A 21,510-nucleotide genomic window follows, 5' to 3' on the forward strand; every position below is an offset into this window, starting at 1 on the left:
CCTCGCCCGGTGGCCGGGGATCGAACCAGCGCTGCAGAGGCTGCGGGCAGCTTCGCAACCTGGTGCTCAACTGCTGCGTCACCAGGGTAGGCCCGATACGTCAACTTTTTAAAATAACGTATTTTATTCTGGTTTCTTGGGTGATCCCAAACAAATATTCATTTTCATACCTGATTTTGTATTTGTAGTTTTGCCTTTTTTAAAAAAAGAAGTAATTTGTATAATTTGCAAGCCTCACAATCAAGCACAATTTCTATAAGGTATCACAGAGTGATACCCATACACTGAGGGTGTACTGGTGAACCCACCACATTGAGGGGGTACTGGTTTTTCTGTCTGATTAATGGCACAAAATTAATCACTCACTTAGATTTGCCTAAGTGTGTTGGGGAAGAGAAGATGAGACCGTGGATAGAGTATTTCAGGCAACACAGAACCTTGGTGGTCTTTCCGCTGATGCTCTTTTGGGTAGCCACTCTAATCAAGGTTTCTTTACAGCCTTAGGTGAATCAGCAGGGACAGGTTCATCCTGTTCTCTGGGCTGAAACCTGAGGGGTTTTGTGGAGAAACATGCTGGAGAACAGCTGGCCAGTCAACACCAGGCAATAGTGCGGATCCTCTGAGCTGCAGGGCAGAGGCAGCCATCTAGGGTAAAGCCTGTGGGTTATGAGTGCCCTGAGGCAAGTCAAGAAAAAGGCAAGTAGGGATTAAAAACCCTTTTTCTTCTCAACTTGAGCATGTACCAGATTAATTAGGAATGCTTGTTTAAACATAGATGGCTGGACCTTCCCTAAATTTCTGATTCAATAGATCTGGGGTGAGAAACATAATGATTTGCATTGCCAGTAAGTTCTGAGGAGATACTGAACTCATGGTCTGAAGATTACATTTAAAAATTACTACTCTAATCCATTCTTCCATTTACTGCCTCTGGTTTACCTCTGTCCCAGACTGCGACTGTCCAACTGTGCTGTACAATCCAGTTCTCAGACAGTCTTCCATCTGGGAGGGAAGGTGTTTCTTCTGTTAGTTCTTTAAATTCGTAGTTCCTTTTTGCTTCTATAATTTCTCCACGGTTCACTTTGGAGGACAGACCCTGAAATTTGTGTTATTTCATCATCTCAGCAAAAGAAGAATACATACCTCCCAAAACCTCTTGCTGTCTCCTTAGTTTATTATTAGCTAAAATCTTGGTGATGAGTCATTCTGGTTTTGCCCAGATTAAAATGAAATAATAAAGAAAATGCTTCACTAAACTGACTATTCTTGTTCAATTAAGTAACAACATAAAGTATACCAATACTCTGAAGTTGTCATCTGAAATCATGTCTGACAATATATTACCTCTATTACAGCAAGTTCCCTCTGGAAAACCCATTATAATAAAAGGTCAGCTTGGTGGAGAAGTAAGTAGTAAAAGATTGTGAAAAGGAAGCAGAGCAGTGCAAAAGTTTCTGAAAACAGGGATTATGAGCCCAAAGCTATAATTACATGAATTTTAGATCAAGAATTTTAAAACTATTCAATGCTTCCCTTATGTTGGATATAAAAGTCTTCAGAAATTTGATTATGCAGTAGTATTTTATTATATGTGTAAGGGTCTAGTGCCATTTAAGTAACATGCAAAATAATAATAAAATAAAATAAAATAATAGTTGATAGCCAATGACTCATTGTAAATGGAGAAACTGAATATTTTTCTTAAATATGAAAAGTAAAGAGGAATTCAAAGAAGAAAAAGAACATATTAATTGTATTCTGCAGTGAAACTAGGATCTTGCCAAAGGAAAATTATTTATCTTTACCTGAATCTCTCTCTCTCTCTCTCTCTCTCTCTCTCTCTCTCTCTCACACACACACACACACACACACACACAAACACACACACACTACTTTTCTTGTTCATAGGAGTCTGTTTCTATTCTTTTGTATTCAGGTGGCCCCTAACCATGTCTACAATAAGATGAAGACAAACTAAATTTGCATCTAAAACAAAAGAATCTAAAATCTAAAGTAAGAAGTGATTTTAAACTATTAAGAAAAATGATATATATATTTATATAAACACATGCAATTTTCCCTGGAATTGTGCTCCAGGAACCCTCTCTTCTCCTACCCCAATATTCTAACATACAGAAGAATAGAGAACATGCTTAAAAATCCTGCACTAACTTACATAAAAGATCTGAAAATCAACAGCAGGGCAGATTTTAAAGGAGGCCTTTTCTCTTTAAAGTAGGAAGAGTTGAGGATAATTTCACAGTTCCTCAGAGAACTACAAATATGGAGTTCATTGCCTGCGCTTCATTGCCTTGTCCCATGCTACTCTCCAAAGGAACCTGAAGTCCTTTGTCCGTGGCCCTGTTCTCCCTGAATAATGGTTATGAAAGATGAGTGCTAAATTACAGTAATTTAGACTTGAAAAATTTTCTAAGAGCAGAAAATAATTAAAATTCATTTGTGGAGTGGAGTAAGGTTAACGATTCAATCACATCTTGATTATAAAGGAATCTTAACCTGCTGAAATCTGCCAAAAAAAAAAAAAAAGAGAAGTCAATATGTGTTGTTTCTGTAGTGTTGTTATTGCTCACAGTTCCTAAGGAACACATTTAAGCTGGTCCTTTTTTCACCAAGTAAATTATTCTACCTCAGTGATTTTAAGAAGAATGAGCACAGAATGGTAAATTGCTAATTCCTTGATGCAGATTTTGTAAAAGTAGAATCACCCCACTGTGGTATTGACTGTGATGAAAGTGTCCTTTGTGTATGTCAGAATTGTTTATTGAGACAGTTTGTGGATCAGGAAATGCCTCTGCCTATTCAAAAAGCCTAACAAAAGAGCCTCAAATCCACAGTGAGCAGTTCTCCTTCTGACAGTATTGCTTTTTATTAGGTATATGGCTTCACTCCTCAGTCATGATAGAAAAGAAAAGAGACAACTTTGGGGATAAAACAAAGTTTGGAGAGTGTGAGAGTGCCAGAAAAAAATCATTGGAACATGTCACTTGCTTTAGAACTTTCTGTGCCCACCTTCAATTTACAGGGTTCCATGTCCTTGGAGGGAAGTATTCTTCGTGGACTCATTTCAAAGGGTTTTCTCCAAACATGAATGCTTCAGTTCCCCATGGTGTAGTGAGGAGAGATTGAACAGGCTGTATCTTCACCAGTATAGTTGCTGAAAACAACAACAAAAAGCCTTCCTTTATACAAATAACACCAAATAGTACAATGCTTGCACTTCGGATACAACCATTCCCTAAGGAATACTCAGGAACAATTTTGTAACACAAATAACCTGTTCACTGAGAGAGCAACTATAGCTGTATTTATTCCCAAGGCAGAAAATCTGAGAATAAGGGAGAGAGAATGGGCTCAGAGATTATTCCTTTGCTTCTTCCTCCTGGAAAACAGAAAAGCATCCTACTGATGGAACTATATACTCAGAGGAAAACAACACTTCTGTGCTATTCCCTCAGGGCAAATTATTCATGTGTTTGTTGAAGATTTCTGAATACACAGTACCTTTATTGAAAAGAATCTTCAGTGTAGACTTCCTAGTATTATGAGAAGTCAGTGGGGAAGGTAATATGTGAGAAGGGTTAGAAACTAGGGTGAAAAAGCATCAAGGTTTTGCTTGAGTGAGATTTGGTGTTCTAATCCCCAAAGACCAAAAATACTCTTTTTTTTAAAGATTTATTTATTTATTTATACAAGAACCGGGGTACAGGGAGGGTGAAAGAATTCACCAGAGACAGAGCGGGGAACAGAACAGGCAGACTGACGAAATACACTGCTGAGGGGAGCAGCAGGCACGACAGGAGAGGTCTGCAGCGCCATGTGGGACCTTCGCTGGCCGGCCAGGATCAAACCAGCACTGCAGAGGCTGCGGACAGCTTCACAGCCTAGCGCTCAACCACCTGTGCCACCAGGGGAGGCCCATCCAATGATATTCTTAAACTAGTTTTTTCTAGTTCCTGAGAATTATGTTCCTTGTCTATGAAATGTGGTTTGACAAAATTATCTCTAAAATCTGGGCCTCCCTGGTGGCGCAGGGGTTAAAGTCTCAGCACTCTCAAGCTATTGCCAGCCACTGCGGCATGAATTTGATCCCCAGCCAGGGAGGTGACCCACATGGTGCAGCAGGCCTCTCCTGTCTTGCTTGCTGCTCCCCTCAGCAGTGTATTTCAGTAGATCTGCCTGTTCTTCCCCCTCTCTGTCTCTGGTGAATCCTCTCACCTGCATACCTCTGGCCTATACCCCATTTCTTATATGCATAAATAAGTAAAAATAAATCTTTAAAAAATTTACCTCTAAAATCCACTGAAATTTGAACATGGCATCGAAGGAGTTTTCTTTTAGAACAGCAAAAAAGAAAGATGACTGTTCACTGTTCATGTATGGTTGGCATCCTACATGATGCCAATTCCTTTGGTTTAGGTGATATAGTCAAAGCTGTATTTTGGTAGAGAGCAGACCTGAGTCAGGTATATCTGTGTTAATGATCCTGGAAATATTGTCTAACAAGTCTAAGCTTCAGTTTCCCCATATGAAAAATGGAGAGGAAAATTACATATTTATTTTATAGAATTGGTTGTGAGGATTAAATCAAAGTACCATGACATGTGAATATTTACCTAGACATCTATTCTCAAAGAGACCAAAGACATTCGCCCAGCCAGTTTCTCTGGTTCTCAGCATCTGAGCCACATTTTTTTAGTTCCTTTCAAAGAAGCCCATAACCATTTCAGTTTACACAATTATTGCAATAAGAATTGATTTTGTTCTATGAACATTTTTCTCACTGTTGTTGCTTTAGATCTTTGTTTTTGTCACTTTCACTTTGGAATAACACAGAGAATACTTCACCCATCTCGGTGAAAACAGAAAGTCTTTACTTCTTTAGGTACCTGTCATTTTAAAAGAAGTATTATTCAGAAAACTGTAATCTTTTTTTTCCTTCAGATTTCCAAGATACTTTATATACTGCCTGTTTTCTTTCTTCAAATTAATAAGAGGAGAAGCATTTTTATGAAAGAATAGTTTTTTCACCAAGAAAAAGAGTAGAACAGAAATATCAGGGATAATATGAGAGAAAGAATGAGATGTTTCAAGCAAGATGTCTGCTGTGTCTGTGAGTGAGCGCGAGAAAACTGGGAGAACTGTCAGCAGAGGGAAAGAAACAGATTGAGAAACTAATTTAAGCAAAATCAACTAAAGGGAAGTAGAAGATTTGGAAAAATAAGAGAGTGGGTATAAAGAAGAGACAGTCTGGTGAAGAGAAAAGAGAGATAAGAAAAAAATTATAGCAATTCATATAAAATGACAAATTCAACATTCAACTCACATTTGAATGGAAATGTCAAAAGAAACCCAAAGAAGAATCTACAAAAGGTTCTCATCACCTCCAATAGAGGGATGTTTTTTGCCTAACCTTTATTTATTTATTATTTTGAATCAAAGCACATTTAAATTTCTAAAACTTAGCTATCCTCATACCATTTTTCTCATTCCTGTTACAATTGTTATTAAGACTAAACAGTTCATTGAAACATAAATGCATATTCTGTTCTTAAACACATTTTCTGCCTCCTTTCCAAGAAGGTAGTTACACACCATTCAAACCATTTATAGAAATTATCTCAGTTGTGCACTGAGAAAATATGTCTATCACTATGCATTCTAGTTTCTCCAGATAGCATACCCAATGGAAACAAACAAGAATTCTGGAGATAAATATTAACCCTCATAATTGCTTCCTTGAACTGCCAAGAAACTAAAAACTAGCGGCCCAAAAGGGGTTTAAAGAGACAAGAAAGTGCTCACTGACTAGCTTTCACCAGAAATCAACTTCTGCCCCCTAGTAACCCTGTGCTTCTGTGTTGGCACTATCACAGGAATAGTAGACCAAAGACTAATCCTCGTTTCTACAAGATAGGAATCCAAGCGGAATCCCTCCATGGAGGTGGGACTCCAGAAGGTTATATCCTCAGTGCAAGGGTAAACTGGACATAAAAGCACATCACAGAGTAAATCTGCCTGTTTGGATGGACAAAAGGAACAAAAAGAAGTCTCCTTTAATAATGTGAACAAAAAACCCTTGATCCTCACAATGGTTTATATATGAGTGCTAAAGGGGTTATCCATCAGGAACATTAGATGTTATTTTTAAAAAATCCATTATCTTGCCAAAATAAAGGGAGCCATATAAAGATTGTAGAGGAAGCATGACTATCGAGAGAAAATGTGCTTTTTTTATTGAAACTGGAAGAGACTAAATCCAGCAGCAGCATATTGATAGTTTTTTTTATGTCAATAAAGCAAAAGGACATAAGCAAGAAATGTAGCTTTCTAATTTAACTAATTACCAAACTAATTTAACTAATTACAAAGCCTCACAAAGATGGAGATTATAGGTTTATTCTCAAGACCTAGCAGAAGCAGAGCTCACCGGGGCGGGGGGGTACCCCATTCTATCGTTTTTTAAAGATTTATTTTTATTTATTTATGCATACAAGAACTGGGGTGTAGGCCAGGGGTGTGTATGTGGGGGATGAGAAGATTCATCAGAGGCAGAGTGGGGAGGAGAACAGGCAGATCTATTGAAATATACTGCTGAGGGGAGCAGCGGGCAAGACATGGTCTGTTGCACCATGTGGGTAGCTCCCTGGCCAGGGATTGAACTCATGTTTCAGTGGCTGGTGATTGTGCTGAGACTTTAACCCCTGTGCCACCAGGGAGGCCCCACCCCATTCAATTTTGAGAGAAAAAAAATTATCCTTTCTGACTTCTCTATGCAATGCATAGCACCCAAGTGTCAGAGTCTTCATTCTCTCCTACTCTAATATGCCTAAATCTGATACAGGGCCTCCCTGGTGGCGCAAGGCGTTAAGCACAGCACTATGAAGCTATCCAAAGCCGAAGCCTCGGCAGCTTGAGTTCAATCCCCGGTCGGCCCGGGAGCAACCCACATGGCACAGCAGACCTCTCCTGTCTCTCCTGCTGCTCCCCTCAGCAGTGTACTTCAGTCAGTCTGCCTGTTCTGTTCCCCACTCTGTCTCTAGTGAATCCTCTCACCCCCCACACCTCTGGCCTGTACTCCAGTTCTTGTATGTCTAAATAAATAAATCTTTAAAAAAAAAAAAAACCCAAACTCAAAATCTTTAAAAAAAAAAAAAATCTGATACAGTAATCAATAGAAAAAAGTGGCCCACAGGTAACTATACACTTAGAGAACATCTCTGGAGTATCTCCTCAGAAGCTGGCACTGAGATAAACAAAGACAACACAGAAATGAATGAGATAGGCTTTCAGCCAGCGGGAGTTCAGCATGGGAGGAAGAAGAATGTGTACTGGAGCTTTTATATATAACAAGGAAAATGAAGTGTAATAGAGGTGTGGAATGGTGAGGTATGGTAGGAAAACAGGAGGCAGAATATCAATAATTACCTTTAGAGAACACCAGTGGTTGTGTTTTCAGCTCAGAGGAAGGAGGCTTTAAGAATAGTTGAAAAGTTTGTACAGTGAGTAGAGAATGGAATTTCAGATAGCAGACAAGGCTTGATAAAGGCACAAAGACATGACAGGACTAGTGTTCATGTAAAGATAAAATATGTTACAGGGTAAAACACCACTCAAGATACAGTAAGAACAACCAGTTTCTCAAGTAACACAGGTGGTCTAGCATGGTATGGCTATAGCAAGGGTTGAGATGGACCACAGATGATTTAGGAATACCAGTAAGTGCCTGGGGATACCTCGATATATCTTCTCAGAAAATATATCTTCTTAGAAAATTTGTATTATCCACTAATTTGGGAGGATAAGGCATGCTACTGAGATTGCAGTGTAGGAGTTGTAAGAAATTCATTTGCTGATAACCCAAGTTAGGTAACACTCGTGTTGAGAGGACACAAGTGATGTCATTCTTATTATGGAAGGTAACTTACTTACACAGACACAGACACAGACAAACACACACACACACCCCATATGCCTTTTACATTTCAGAAAAATTGTTAAAGGCTTCCAAACAGAAAACATGACCCTTGCTTTTAATTTTCTTACAATCTAGTTGAGGAACTAAGATATACAATCATTCATTTACTTATTCAACCAATTGACTATGAATCAACTCTCACTCCAGGTGCTGAAAACATAGCAGTGAAGAAACCACTGTTCACATGGTGCTTTTATTCTACTGGAATCACCAAAATGATTGGTGCAAAAGTGGCAGCTGTTAAGCAGATATGGTAAGAATGATGTTCCAGGGCCTCCCAGGTGGCGCAGCGGTTGAGCGCTGGGTTGCGAAGCTGCCCGCGGCCTCTGCAGCGCCGGTTCGATCCCCGGCTGCTCCCCGGCCACCGGAGGAGGGTCCCACATGGCGCGCAGACCTCTCCTGCCGCCCGCTGCTCCCCTCAGCAGTGTACTTCAGTCCTTCTGCCTGCTCTGCTCCCCGCTCTGGCTCTGGTGAATTCTCCCACCCTCCCGTGCTTCTGACTGTACCCAGTGCATGTATAAACAAAACAAACAATAAAAAAAAAAAAAAAAAAAAAAAAGCATAAAAAAAAAAAAAAGAATGATGTTCCAAATGTGATGTACTCAACTTTCCTACCTGATAAAATCTCCCTAAAAAGTATCATGTTATAAATTTAAAGCTTCTACTGATTAAATACAAACCCCATAGAGAATATTTTTTAGATTTCTATCTACTCTGTTGAGTGACTGAAAGGCAAAATTTCTTCCATGTCAACAGAAAAATAATTTGTATCCAAATTGTATGATACTGTAATAGAAACAGACAATAGCTTAAAGGTTTAGGAACATTTTCAGAATCTACTAATGTCTTACTTTAATCTGTAAATAATTTATATAGTAGTATTCCTATAGAGTTTAATATTCTTAAATTAATGCAACAGAAAAACACTGATGACCTGTCTTAGTAATAATATTTTAGAAGCTATTGAGGGCTACTTATGACTAGGTAATTTACCTGTGATACATTTTATCTTTACAAGAACACTCAAAGTCATGCCATGTCTTTGTGCCTTTCTCATACCATGTCTCCTGTCTGGAATACCATTCTCTACTCACTGAACAAACTTTTCAACTCTGTTCTTTTTTTTTTTTTTTTTTTAAGATTTGTTTTTTTTTTTTTTATTTATTTATACAAGCACTGGGTACAGTCAGAAGCGCGGGAGGGTGAGAGAATTCACCAGAGCCAGAGTGGGGAGCAGAGCAGGCAGAAGGACCGAAGGACACTGCTGAGGGGAGCAGCGGGCGGCAGGAGAGGTCTGCGCGCCAGGTGGGACCCTCCTCCGGTGGCCGGGGAGCAGCCGGGGATCGAACCGGCGCTGCAGAGGCAGCGGGCAGCTTCACAACCCAGCGTTCAACCGCTGCGCCACCGGGGAGGCCCTCAACTCTGTTCTTAAAGCCCTCTTCCTCTTAGCTGAGAAACAACCACTGGTGCTCTCCAAAGAGCACTCCTCTTCTGCAAGAAGGTGCTGGTTTGCAGGTAGTCTAGCATGGTGTGGCCTCGTTTTCCATAGTGAGGGGTGAGATGGACCACAGCCACAGTGAAGAAGTTGGAGGTATCTAATTCTCACAGAAGTGATGGTGATTTGTGTAAATAAAGAATGAGCTAACACACTGGTAAAGAATTGGGTTAGCCCTTAAAAACTAATCCTTGAAAGCTGATTATAGAACTGAAGCATCCAGAGGGGTTGGGATCGAGATAGGGTAGGAACAAAGAGGGAAGGAAGCACAATAGACTATGGTGGCAGACTATGGGCAATTTGGTGATGGGCACCCCATGGTGATGATACCTGATGGACAGAATCCTAATGTTATCAAAATTAAAAGCGTGAAAGAAAAAGAACTGGGTTAGCAATAATATAACATTGCTTATAGGATAAGACCAGAAGTTGGTCACAAAAATGTGCCAGAAATTCAAGCAATATGCAAAATCAAATATTCTTCACTAACAACCTGTTTCTCTTTGTAAAAATAGTGGAAAATAATTTCATTTGCAAGATTAAAATAACCTAAAATATCACTTTCTCTATATTCCTACCTGAGGTAATGAACCTTACATGCATTTTACTGCTTTATGAATCAGTGACTTTTTTTTTGCACAAGTGTTTTTTTACATCTAGCAGTCAAACAACTTGAACATTTGTATGTTAAAAAGTTAAGGGAGCTTCTCACTTTCAGTATAATATTGTTTTGTTCTACTTCTGCATTACTTCATAACTTAAAAGACTGAATTTTCATTTGTCCTCTTACCTCTATAAAATGTCTTGTGGGTGGAGATTCACTTTTGAAAGCAATAAAAATTTCACTCAGTTCATAATGGAAGAATGGGTTGTGAATTACATTACCAGAGCTGTTCTACATATGCCGGTCCATTAAAGTAAAACAGAATGGTAGAGAAACTCCCATTAAATCATAAATGGAATTTTCTTAAGGTTTCTTAAGGTTTTGAAAGACTGACTTTATAATTGTCATTCAGTATGCCTAAGCAATAGGTCCATTCTTCTAAATCTTGAATAAAAAAATTCTATTGAAAGTCATGTACAGATAGTTTCAAACCACAAAGGGTAGCCATTAAGTAGTACCAAAACAACTTCATGCATGAGAAGTTTAAATTAAAAAGTAGTTAAAACCATCAAACAAACTGTCTTACACTTCACAAAATAAGAAGAGAAGATTCTCTAATGTCTCTCTACAGCTTGTCACACATCATAAGAAGTAATGTTATTACCTATAGAAGGTATCAACAGAAGAATCACTCAAATTGCAAATTACTTTGCTTCTAAATGGAATCTTTGATATAGAATTTTATTTAGAGAAGCAGTCAGAGAAACTAATAGTAGCAGCTATCAGTAGAAGAAGAAAGGCTCAGTGGTCAATATTACGGTTGAATGGGGTCCTTGAAACTCAGCATATAAAGCTTTCTGCATATAACCAAGAACTCATGACTTGTCCACATCAAAGAGGAGAAAATGAATGAGGGGAAGCTAGGAAGGTGAGGGGAGGTGGGGGATGTGTTAAAGATACAGGTGCCCATGTACTTGCTGTCAGGAGAATGGAGGTGATGTGGAAGAAACTGAAAACAAGACAATCTCCACATACTTCAGTTTTGGTCCTACACAGACTATGTGATGGTATCTTTTCTTTTTTTTTTTTTTAATAGAGGCATGTTTTATTTATTTATTTATTTATTTATTTGTTTGTTTTTTGTTTATACATGCACTGGGTACAGTCAGAAGCGCGGGAGGGTGAGAGAATTCACCAGAGCCAGAGCGGGGAGCAGAGCAGGCAGAAGGACCGAAGTACACTGCTGAGGGGAGCAGCGGGCGGCAGGAGAGGTCTGCGTGCCATGTGGGACCCTCCTCCGGTGGCCGGGGAGCAGCTGGGGATCGAACCGGCGCCGCGGGCAGCTTTGCAACCCAGCGCTCAACCGCTGCGCCACCGGGGAGGCTCTGATGGTATCTTTTCAATGTTAATCACGCAGGAGAAACTGGTCCAGCTGACAGGGTCCTAATACGAATTAAATTCTTTAACAATTATTACCTTTTATCAAAAGAGAGAGGTCAGTTGAAAGAACTGTCCTGCATTTGAATTCTGCTTCTCCATTTATTAGTTGCATAACTTTGAGGAAGCTACTCAACCTCTCTTGGATTTTTTTTTCACTTTTTATTAATTTTTTTTACATTGTTGTAGTCCCCATAGTTATCCCACCACCATATCACCTGTGAACCAACACCATTTCTCTTGTGTTCTTCCCTCCCTTGTTTTGAGCCCCCTCCATCCCTTTCCTTTGCTGTATGCTTCAGATCTATGGTCAGCTTGCTAATTTTAACATTTTTTGACTTTTTAAAAAAGATTTATTTATTTATTTATACAAGAACCAGGATACAGGCCAGATGCATGGGAGGGTGAGAGGATTCACCAGAGACAGAGCAGGGAACAGAACAGGCAGACTGACGAAATACCCACAAGGCAGATTCAGGGGAGAAAAAACAAATTTAATTACATATCTATGGATAATACAGATGGAAGCAGATTCTAAATTCAATAGAGCAAATTTAGGGTATACATATATATATATACATACATACATACTCATATTTCCTGAGCTAAAGAACAGCATAGGGGCCAGAATCTTCAAGGAGAGAGGAGGGAAACTCACATGAGGAGAGGGTGATTCATATAATGAAAACTAGATGCTCTGTAGTTAGATATTTAACCTGTACTACAGATAGGTTTCTCTGATAGAAAGGTTACTTCTTGTAAATATCTTAACTCTGGATAATAACCCCAACTTTCATTCTTCAAAGTACTTAAGTGAGTAGTAAAAATTTCTCGTGAGCCTGCAGGACCTCAATTGACCATAGCCCAAAATAATCCACATGCCAAACTAACCCATCTTGGGAAGGTCTGTTCAGGACACCTTGGGAAAGGCCTATCCTTTAGTATTTTTAAAAATTGATTTTTAAAAAATTCTCAATCACAAAAATTTGTTTTGAGATGTGTATTCAGTTTTTTTTTCCCAGTCAGGATTTCATAATTGGATTTATAAGTAAGTTTCATATAACAAAGTCTGACACCCACATCACCATATCTGAAACACAAATAAATTAGGAGTAATTGTTCATTTTGCAAAGACTTTTCACTCCTAATAGAAACCTGGCAGGCAGAAAAGGTCATACTTAGAAGTTAATAAAATTTAGCTTTTTTTTTTTAAAGGTCAACATTAAAACATTTCTTTTTGGACATTCAGATTTGTAATGAATTTGGAGATTGTCAGCCACAGATGCTCAAGGAACAATAGAAACTATATGTGGTACATGTACTGATTGTTATACTAGTAGTGATGGTAGTAGTAATAACTAGGTACTAGTAATAATAAGTATAGCAAAACAACAATAATTAATATTTATTAGGCAGCTAATTTATGCCAGATGCTGTGCTAGTTTACATGTTTTCTTTTATTTAGTACTCACAAACAGCTTCTCAATTACATGTCCTCTATTTTGCAAATGAGGAAAATGAATTTTAATGAGGCTAAGTAATCTGTCCAAGATTATACAGCCATTAAGTAGCAGAGACTTTAACACAGAGTTATCTGAGGCACAGCTGGCGTACATTACCACTATGCAGTCACCTAAGCAGATAATCCAGATGGAAATTTAGGTAATCTTGGGGCAAAGGATGTTGGATATAGGAGTTGTGGGTAAGATTCTGGCTTCCTGATATCATCTTTAAAGTAAACAATCATAGAAAGATTTGTAATTACTGCAAATTATCAGAGAAGGGCAGTCTCACAAATGGATTGATTGCTTATCATACTTTTGGGATAAAATAAACTCTCCTGATAAAGGGTTAGTTATGTGGGTTCATGTACATGCTCTCACACACATGTGTACATATATGTACATACAATATACCTTTGGGTATTTAATTTTCAAAGGAAGAAAACTTCTCATGCCCATTAAAAAAGCAAAGCAGAATCTTCAGATTCTCTCAGGATCTGGCTTAATTTTTTTCTTTCACTTTATAATTCCAAACATCTCATTTAGGAACACCTGCCCCCAGGCCTGGTATTTGTGATCTATGTGTGTAATTTCAGTTGCTCAGTGGAAACTCAGGGTTCAAGTCATATTCCAGCTCATCTGATGCTTTCAAATGATGGTGAGCATGAGCTCTTCTGTCTTGGTTGACTGGAGGTAGGGCCTCCGTAAAGCAGTTTATGGATGTCAGCTAGAAACCAATCCTCTCAAGATAGAATCGCTAAGCCAAACTGACTTTATTAGACACTTTCCAAATTATAAAGGAAAATAAATTACGTGAATAGCTATATTGCAAAAAAAGGCAAGATGTTGAAAGAAGTTGGAAAGTAAAGTATCTTACTGAGAATGGTCCTTGTCAAATCAAAAGTTTCTCTCTAACTGCCTGAAAGAGTTTAGAAAGGATGGCTGTGCCAGGAAGAAAGTTATTACCAGTGATCACTGAAAGGTCGATGCAGGGGCCAGGAATGAGGAAGCCCATATAGAAAAAATACAAGATGGCCCTGACACCAGTACCACTGATACCATCAAACTGAAACTGAAGCAATAAACAGGAGAAAAACAACTTGGCTCCATGAAAAACAAATTTGTTCCGCCTAAACCTGTTTCCAGCCCTGCCAACCCAGTTCTCCCACCTAACCTCTCCTCACCCTATAAGAACGACCCTTCCCCTGACAACTGGCGTGACTTCACTGACCCCCACTTTGGGTCTGCGAAGCTCGCCCGGGTGCGCAATAAATTTTCCCTTCCTTCGAGAAAGTTTAGCCTGGCTCTCCTTTTCTTTACTGCGCCAAACCTATCAATCATTTTGTATCAGAAAGACTTTTTTAACTTGCATGGCAAATATTTGTTTACCAACCAGGTGTTCTAACCATATACTTGTGAAATATCTTCCTCCTCTTTGAAACCCCATACCTCAATGCCTTCTCTTTAGCTCAGGTTGGTGTATAAGCCTCAATTTTCTGACCATCTTTGGGTCTCATGTCTTTGGGACTCCTGTACATGAGAATTTTGCCTTTCTCTTGTTCCTCATGTCAATTTAATTATAAGACTAGTCAAGGAACCATTTTATTTATTTATTTATTTATTTATTTATTCATTCATTCATTCATTCATTCATTCATTCAAGCATTGGGTACAGTCAGAAATGCAGGAGGGTGAGAGAATTTGCCAGAGCCAGAGCGGGGAGTAGAACAGGCAGAAGGACCGAAGTACACTGCTGAGGGGAGCAGCAGGCGGCAGGAAAGATCTGTGCGCATGTGGGACCCTCCTCTGGTGGCCGGGGAGCAGCTGGGGATCGAACCAGCGCAGCAGAGGCTGCGGGCAGTTTTGCAATCCAGCGCTCAACCGCTGCGCCACCGGGGAGGCCCCAAGGAACCATTTTAAAAGGGAAAAAGGGCAAAGTTTCTCTTCTATACAACTTTCTCCCAAAACTGCCTCATACACATATCATTGATCTCTGGGAAAATATAAATACCAATTGGAAAGAACCATTCAAGTTCATCTCCAATACGTTGCTAATATCTTAACTATTTTAACTAAGTCCACAAGCAGTGCAAGTTCCTCTCCAAAGCAAAATTTCACAAGATTAGTTACAAGAGACCTAGCTACTGATCATGCAATGCTTAATGTGACTGGGGACTATATACATTCCTTCTTACCCTGGCCACAACCCAGAGATAAGTACTTGGATCTCTTGTCACAGGGAGGGAACTGAGACAAAGTTAATTACATAATGTCATGTATTACGATGGGAGAAATGGTATTTAAAACCAACATTCTTCATTACCTTCAAGCCCCTTGGAATACTCTAATTTTAAACTGACAAAAAATGTTCATCTAAGTAATAAACAGCATCTACAGCCCACGAGGTTTTCTCAAATGCGTATCTTTTCAGAACAGAAAAACTAAGGCACCTGGGAAAGAAAAACATTCCAAAATAACCTCAAGGGCTCGATGCTTATTTAAATAGCGAAGATGTTTCAGTAAAAGAAGTTAATGCTGCCAAGAAAAGTCACATTTTCTCCAAAGCTTCAAGGTGAAGATAAATAAAGCTCTCAGCAGCATTACAGATAATGAAAATCATCAACAATTTCCAGCCTCCACTGTCTCTTGTTAATACTTTTGTCATGCAGATTGCCCTAATTTGATTGCAGGATTTTTTTTTTCTGTTGTTGCCAAGAACTATAAACACAATGGGATGTAATAAAGTGGTGCTCTGGGTCTTTTATTGTCATTATTATTCTCATTTAGTTTTGCAAATAAGATTCAATTTTACAGGCTAGGAGCGGAGCTCTCCATCTTTTCACATAGGTGTGCCAGTCAGAAATCTCTGCCATGTCACCTCTTATTCATCAGCTTTGCAAAGCTGCCCTGGAGGAAGAGCTATGGCAAGCAGACAAACAACTGTAAAATGCATTAAAATCTCTTCTGAGAATGATAGTTCTCTGGGACTGACCTTATTTGTTAGGTGACAAACACACCCTTATGGCATTCATTTTATTGCTAAAGTATGTTCAGTTGCTAATCTTCCACACCCTCATTAACTTCCTGCCGCCACCCCCCCCCCCCCCCCCCCCCCCCCCCCCCCCCCCCCCCCCCCCCCCCCCCCCAGCCTTTATTGTAGAGAGATGTTAGAATTAGCTTAACCTAAGAAAAGGGCCAATGTTAGATACCTGGAAAGCAGTAAGGCATTGCTAAAAGATATATAACTTACTTTTGACCCAGGCATCCTAAACTGAATTTGAGCACTGTCCTGGGTTAGCTAAATATTTCATATACATTACTAAACCTCTACTTACTTCTCTTCTATCAACTGGAACTTATAATACCTTGTAGGGGAGCAAACTATACTATACTAAAGCATGTCTTTGGTGTACTTTGGTAATACTGATTATTTTGAGTGGGCTCTTTTGAAGAAATAGCAGACATAGGAAAATCTCTAAAGACCAAGTAGAAATCGTCCTTTTATAAGAGACATTTATACTTATAAGGGAAATATTCATTTGGAAGGGTGCCTCTCTCTCTGAACGTCTAAGTACAGAAATAGCAAATCTCTAGAAACTTACCAGTGAAGAAGGCACTGCTTAAATCTACATACAACCATCCCTTTACTTACAGTGCCTTTCCTGGTAACCTCCCACGGGGTGGCCTGTACCATTCTGATAAATTACTCAGTTTTCTTCGGTCTCTTCTATGTATATAAAAGGTATACATGCTATTAAACTTTTGTCTACTTTCAACTATTAATCTGTCTTTCATTAGAGGGAGTACGTAAGTCTAGAACCTAAAAAGGTATTGGGAAAATTATTTTCATTCCCTACATATTTATAGGGTAGTTGTGGATACAAAATGAGAAAAATATTTTAAGTACTTAGTATAATGTTTACTGCTTAGTACATATTTAAAAAGTTGATAAGTACATGTTTGTATCTGTATGTAAAATTCAGAAAATTGGCAACATGAAAAAGGACAACTTTGCCATCAAAACTAAGAACCTTATGGCCAGTTAAGTTTGGGAAATACAGGTTTGAATAAAGTGAAACAGATTTCTTTACTAAGTTTTCCCAAAACTTATATTATGCTAATATACATTAGGAATCTTGAAGAGAAAATGGTAATAAAAAAAGGAGTTTCACGGATGCCAAGAAGTCAGTGAAAATAAACACTTAAATGTTAAATCAACACTCAGAAAAACTGTCACATACAAGGCTTTAAGGGAGGTCAATTCAATTTCCACCTCAATCTGGTATTTAAAAAACACCAAAGGCAAGCAGAATAAGACCATAAGAAAGAGGACACAACAATTTCAGTGAAAAAGTGCTCCAGGGTTAGTTACCTAAATTTAAGTTGTAATCTAGTTCTAAGCTCTCTTCAATCTCTTTAGAAAACAGCTAGTACAGAGATGTGTGATAGAGAAGGTAAACTGAGAAATGTAGGCCAACCCAGGATGTTCAAAACAGACCTTTGGAGATCTGTCACTTTGAAAACAAGATCTAATTGTCTCCAGGCCCCTGGACTATACCACAATCTGTCATAATTCCAATTTTCAATTTTCTTTTTTTTTAAAGATTTATTTATTTATGCATACAAGAACTGGGGTACAGGCCAGAGGGGTAGGGGGTGAGAGGATTCACCAGAGACTGAGTAGGGAACAGAACAGGCAGATTAACTGAAATACAGTGCTGAGGGGAGAAGCGGGTGAGACAGGAGAGGTCTGCTGTGCCATATGGGTCAGCTCCCTGGCCTGCCATGGATGGAACTCTGCTTGCCGTGCTGCAGTGGCTGTGGATAGCTTCATAGTGATCTGACTTAACCCCTTGTACCACCAGGGAGGCCCCTCCTAATTATCTTTTTAATGCTGTGTCCACAAAAGTCACCTAAGCTCTGCTCTTGGCCCTGTGCCACCCTGGTATCTTCTTGCCCTCATGAAATAGGGGGGTTGAGGGGATTGAAGCAGTGTCCTGCCTGTATTTGGGATCATGCTACTTGCAGGAATGGCCCGATATCTCTTCTAGGGATTTTAGAGTATAAAATTATACAATCGGAATATGAACAACCCCCCCCACCCCCGAACTAATATAAATTCCACACTTATATAGAATCAGAATTATTTGGAAAAATTTCTTCAAATATGGAGCACTTTTGTAAATACCCCAATAAACTCCAGCCCAGTTCACATTCCTTGCCCTTAGCCCATTTCTTAGTCAATAAAATTTAATTCATTTGTTCTCAAACTCCTTCCCTTTCTTAGATGAAGAGACAGATTTGAGTTTTGGCTCCTGTTTTCTGTCAATTGATTGTGCAAATAAACTCTTTCCTTTCAAAATGTGGGCGTTAGGACTTTGGCCCTCATGCACATTAGACAGCAGGTCCTTTAGCTTTGTATTAAGTTCAGCATGTGGATTATTTGAGTTGAGGTCAACTTAGGCCTTGCAAGCTCACAAAAAACTTTTACCACCTACCTAAATACTGAAAACTGCCTCCTCAGTCTATAATTCTTTTTTTTTTTTAAACAATGATTTGAATGAATGAACCAGAATTGGAGATAAGGATAAAAATGGGAAAGAATTCTCAGAAAAAGATGCTGATGTTGTAGAATATAATGGTAGAGATGGGGGCTTAAATACCAGACTGATTTAAGAGTTCCTCATTGAGATTATTCCCTTTATTCAATATTTATGAGAAAGAAGCATGCCACTAATAATGTGAAGAAAAGACAATTATTTGGACACACCATTTGCTTATATAAAAAACCAATGATGCTAACAGAAGAAAAACCTACTCAAGATTATACAATAAAAAATGCCAAGGCATTTCCCTCCAGGATTCAAGATGCACCATCTTGGGAAATGTGAGATATATAACCAAGCTAGGTTTTGGAATGCTCTCTGTGTTTTTACAATTCTGGGAGCAAGGAAAGGCAGGGATCAAAATCTTTATTTGCTATGCAAATTCTGAAATGAAGTATTTTTGTGAGCTCTGTCTTCCTAAATTAATTCATATCATGTTATCTTTAATTTGGTCTTTAAGTTGAACAAATGTTAATATTTAGTTACTTACATTTATCAATGTAAATTTATTGTTTACCCATATTATAATACCATTACTTTCCAAATGGTTTGACATTTGCTAAGTAATGTGCTAGTGTACTAATGTGCTAGTGTACTAATTTCTCCTGACTGAAGGAGTCTAGCAAAATTTGGCACATGGACAGGGGGGCAAAGAATTTACCCACTGCAAATTGCATTGAATTTAGTCCAGAGTAACTGACCTATTCATTTCACAGGTTGCTATAGAGGCACTGTTCTTTATCTCTGCTAATGCACCACAAACTAAGAAGGAAGCAGAGACAGTTGTCAAAAGCTCTACAATAACAAAAAGGGACTTGTTTCTAAAGATTTTGCTCTGCTCCATTAGCTCTCTTTGGTGCAGCTTAATTTCTCACTACAAGTATAATGTATTATCAGATGCCATGCTCTGGGGAGTGTTGTATCTTTTTCCTTCAAAGAGAAAGGCTATGTTACAGGATCACTTGAATTGCCATTTTTCTAATGAGCGGGTTACATATACTCAAGTCATCAACTTCTTTCAAGATTCTAAAAATGACTAGGTGTGAAATATGTTTCCTAAGTGTCCTCACATGTTTTAATATATGGAAGTAAAGCTTGAAAAATCCTTGCAAGTTTAGGAGAAAACAATCTACTGCTTAGCTATCAACTAAGTGACTCCTCAAATTCTTGCACTTGCAATCTGGCATCATTCCTAAGAATTTTTTCTCTACCTCTGAAAGATCTTCTGAGCAACTGCTGTCATACAGGACTGAACATTGTTGGCATGAAGATTTTGGAAGATTTTTGCCATTTTTACTTCTTGGCAAGAAATGGAACAGGAAGGAAGTGCAGACATCTACATATAAACTATATATGCCTGACCACTCCATTTACTAGCTTTCCTCATGAGCAATTTCACAACAGATGGAGAAGATTCTTCTAAACTCCATCACATTATTGTAAATTCCTAAAATAAACATAATACTCATCCTGACTAAATACTTCATTTTTACCAATTAGAGATATGTTTAACTTTGTATCTTCAGAAGTTCACTGGCTCTAAAAGAAAATATGAAGCACAGAGGAAATTTGATCCCTTTGGATTTTATTAAGTAATAAAACTTAATAATTATTTTCTTTCACACACAGAATGGATTTAAAACCAAAGTATGTCTTTATATCAAATATATGGATTGTTAATTTTTTAATGAATTCTGAGTAGAGAGCACAGTCAAAATGTAAAAGTGAAAGGATGCAGTACCAAAATGTTTTGAATGATTCCATAACACATAATTCTTTTTTATCAGTACTAAGGATTTGTGTATATAGCCAAGCTCTAATATTTATCTTAGCATTCCATGAGGAGGTAATTAGAAAACTATTAAAGCATTTATTTATTTTTTCCTTTAGTGACAATGACTGTAGGTCAAAACCCATGAGATGAGACCATTGGAAATAAAATTTTGAGAATGTCAGTGTTGCTAAAATAAGGAACAATTTGGCATAATGTTATCACTTTCAAATGTCATTACTTAATAAACAGAAAATATTACGTAAGATTTTGAAAACTCCTAGTCAATAGCCACATGTAAATCAATGCAACACTAAACAGTAAGGAAATGGTCTAGAAAACTAGCTCAAGAATGCCTCTTATAATGCCTTTGGAATAATGGGATAATTATACAGGTTAAATATTTTCTCTTGGTTAATAGAGTTTCTGTTGAGAAGTCTGATGATAGCCAGATGGGAATATACTTATATATAAACTGCTTCACCACCCCCTTTAGCTACACATTCCCTGCCAACTTCCTCCCCAAAACTGACTCTAATATTCTTTCTTCATCTTGGACTTGTACTAGTTCACTAATATGTGTCTTGGTGTTGGTCTCTTTGCATTTAGACAACCAGATATTCTGTCAAGTTCATGAACATGTATATTCAGTTCCTTCTTCAGGTTTGGGAAGTTTTCAGCTATTATTTTTTTTAGTAAGTTTTCTGCTCCATTCTCCTCTTCACCTTCTGGTATATTCATTATCCTACATTACCTTTTCTAATGAATTAACATAGCTCTAATAAGTTTTTTTTTGGCATTTTATAAAATGTTATTTCTCTCTTTTTGCACTCAGGTCATTTCAAGGTTTCTATTTTTGAGCTTACTGATTTGTGCCTCCAATAAATCTATTTTGTTTCAATAGCTTTCTTTAGTGTCCTTGATCTCATTTACTTTTTATTTATTTATTTAAGATTTATTTATTTATACATACAAGAGCTGGGGTACAAGCCAGAGGTGCAGGGGTTGAAAGGATTCATCAGAGACAGAGTGGGGAACAGAACAGGCAGACTGACTGAAATACACTGCTGAGGGGAGCAGCGGGCAAAGACGAAAGAGA

The 21,510-nt window shown here is 38.3% G+C and overlaps 1 long non-coding RNA gene across 4 annotated transcripts in view; it reads right to left on the reverse strand.

The window, feature by feature from the left end:
• LOC119242739 (uncharacterized) overlaps window positions 1-21,510 on the reverse strand; it is a 128,811-nt gene that overhangs the window by 49,873 nt on the left and 57,428 nt on the right. For all 4 annotated transcript variants that reach the window (XR_005124551.2, XR_008551480.1, XR_008551481.1 and 1 more), the window contains exon 3: window positions 3,031-3,175. This is a non-coding gene — a long non-coding RNA (uncharacterized LOC119242739). The remainder of the gene's footprint in view (window positions 1-3,030; window positions 3,176-21,510) is intronic.

Source organism: Talpa occidentalis, unplaced genomic scaffold, assembly GCF_014898055.3.
Source record: "Talpa occidentalis isolate TD23 unplaced genomic scaffold, MPIMG_talOcc4v2.1 talOcc4.13, whole genome shotgun sequence".
NCBI classification, from domain to species: Eukaryota; Metazoa; Chordata; class Mammalia; order Eulipotyphla; family Talpidae; genus Talpa; species Talpa occidentalis.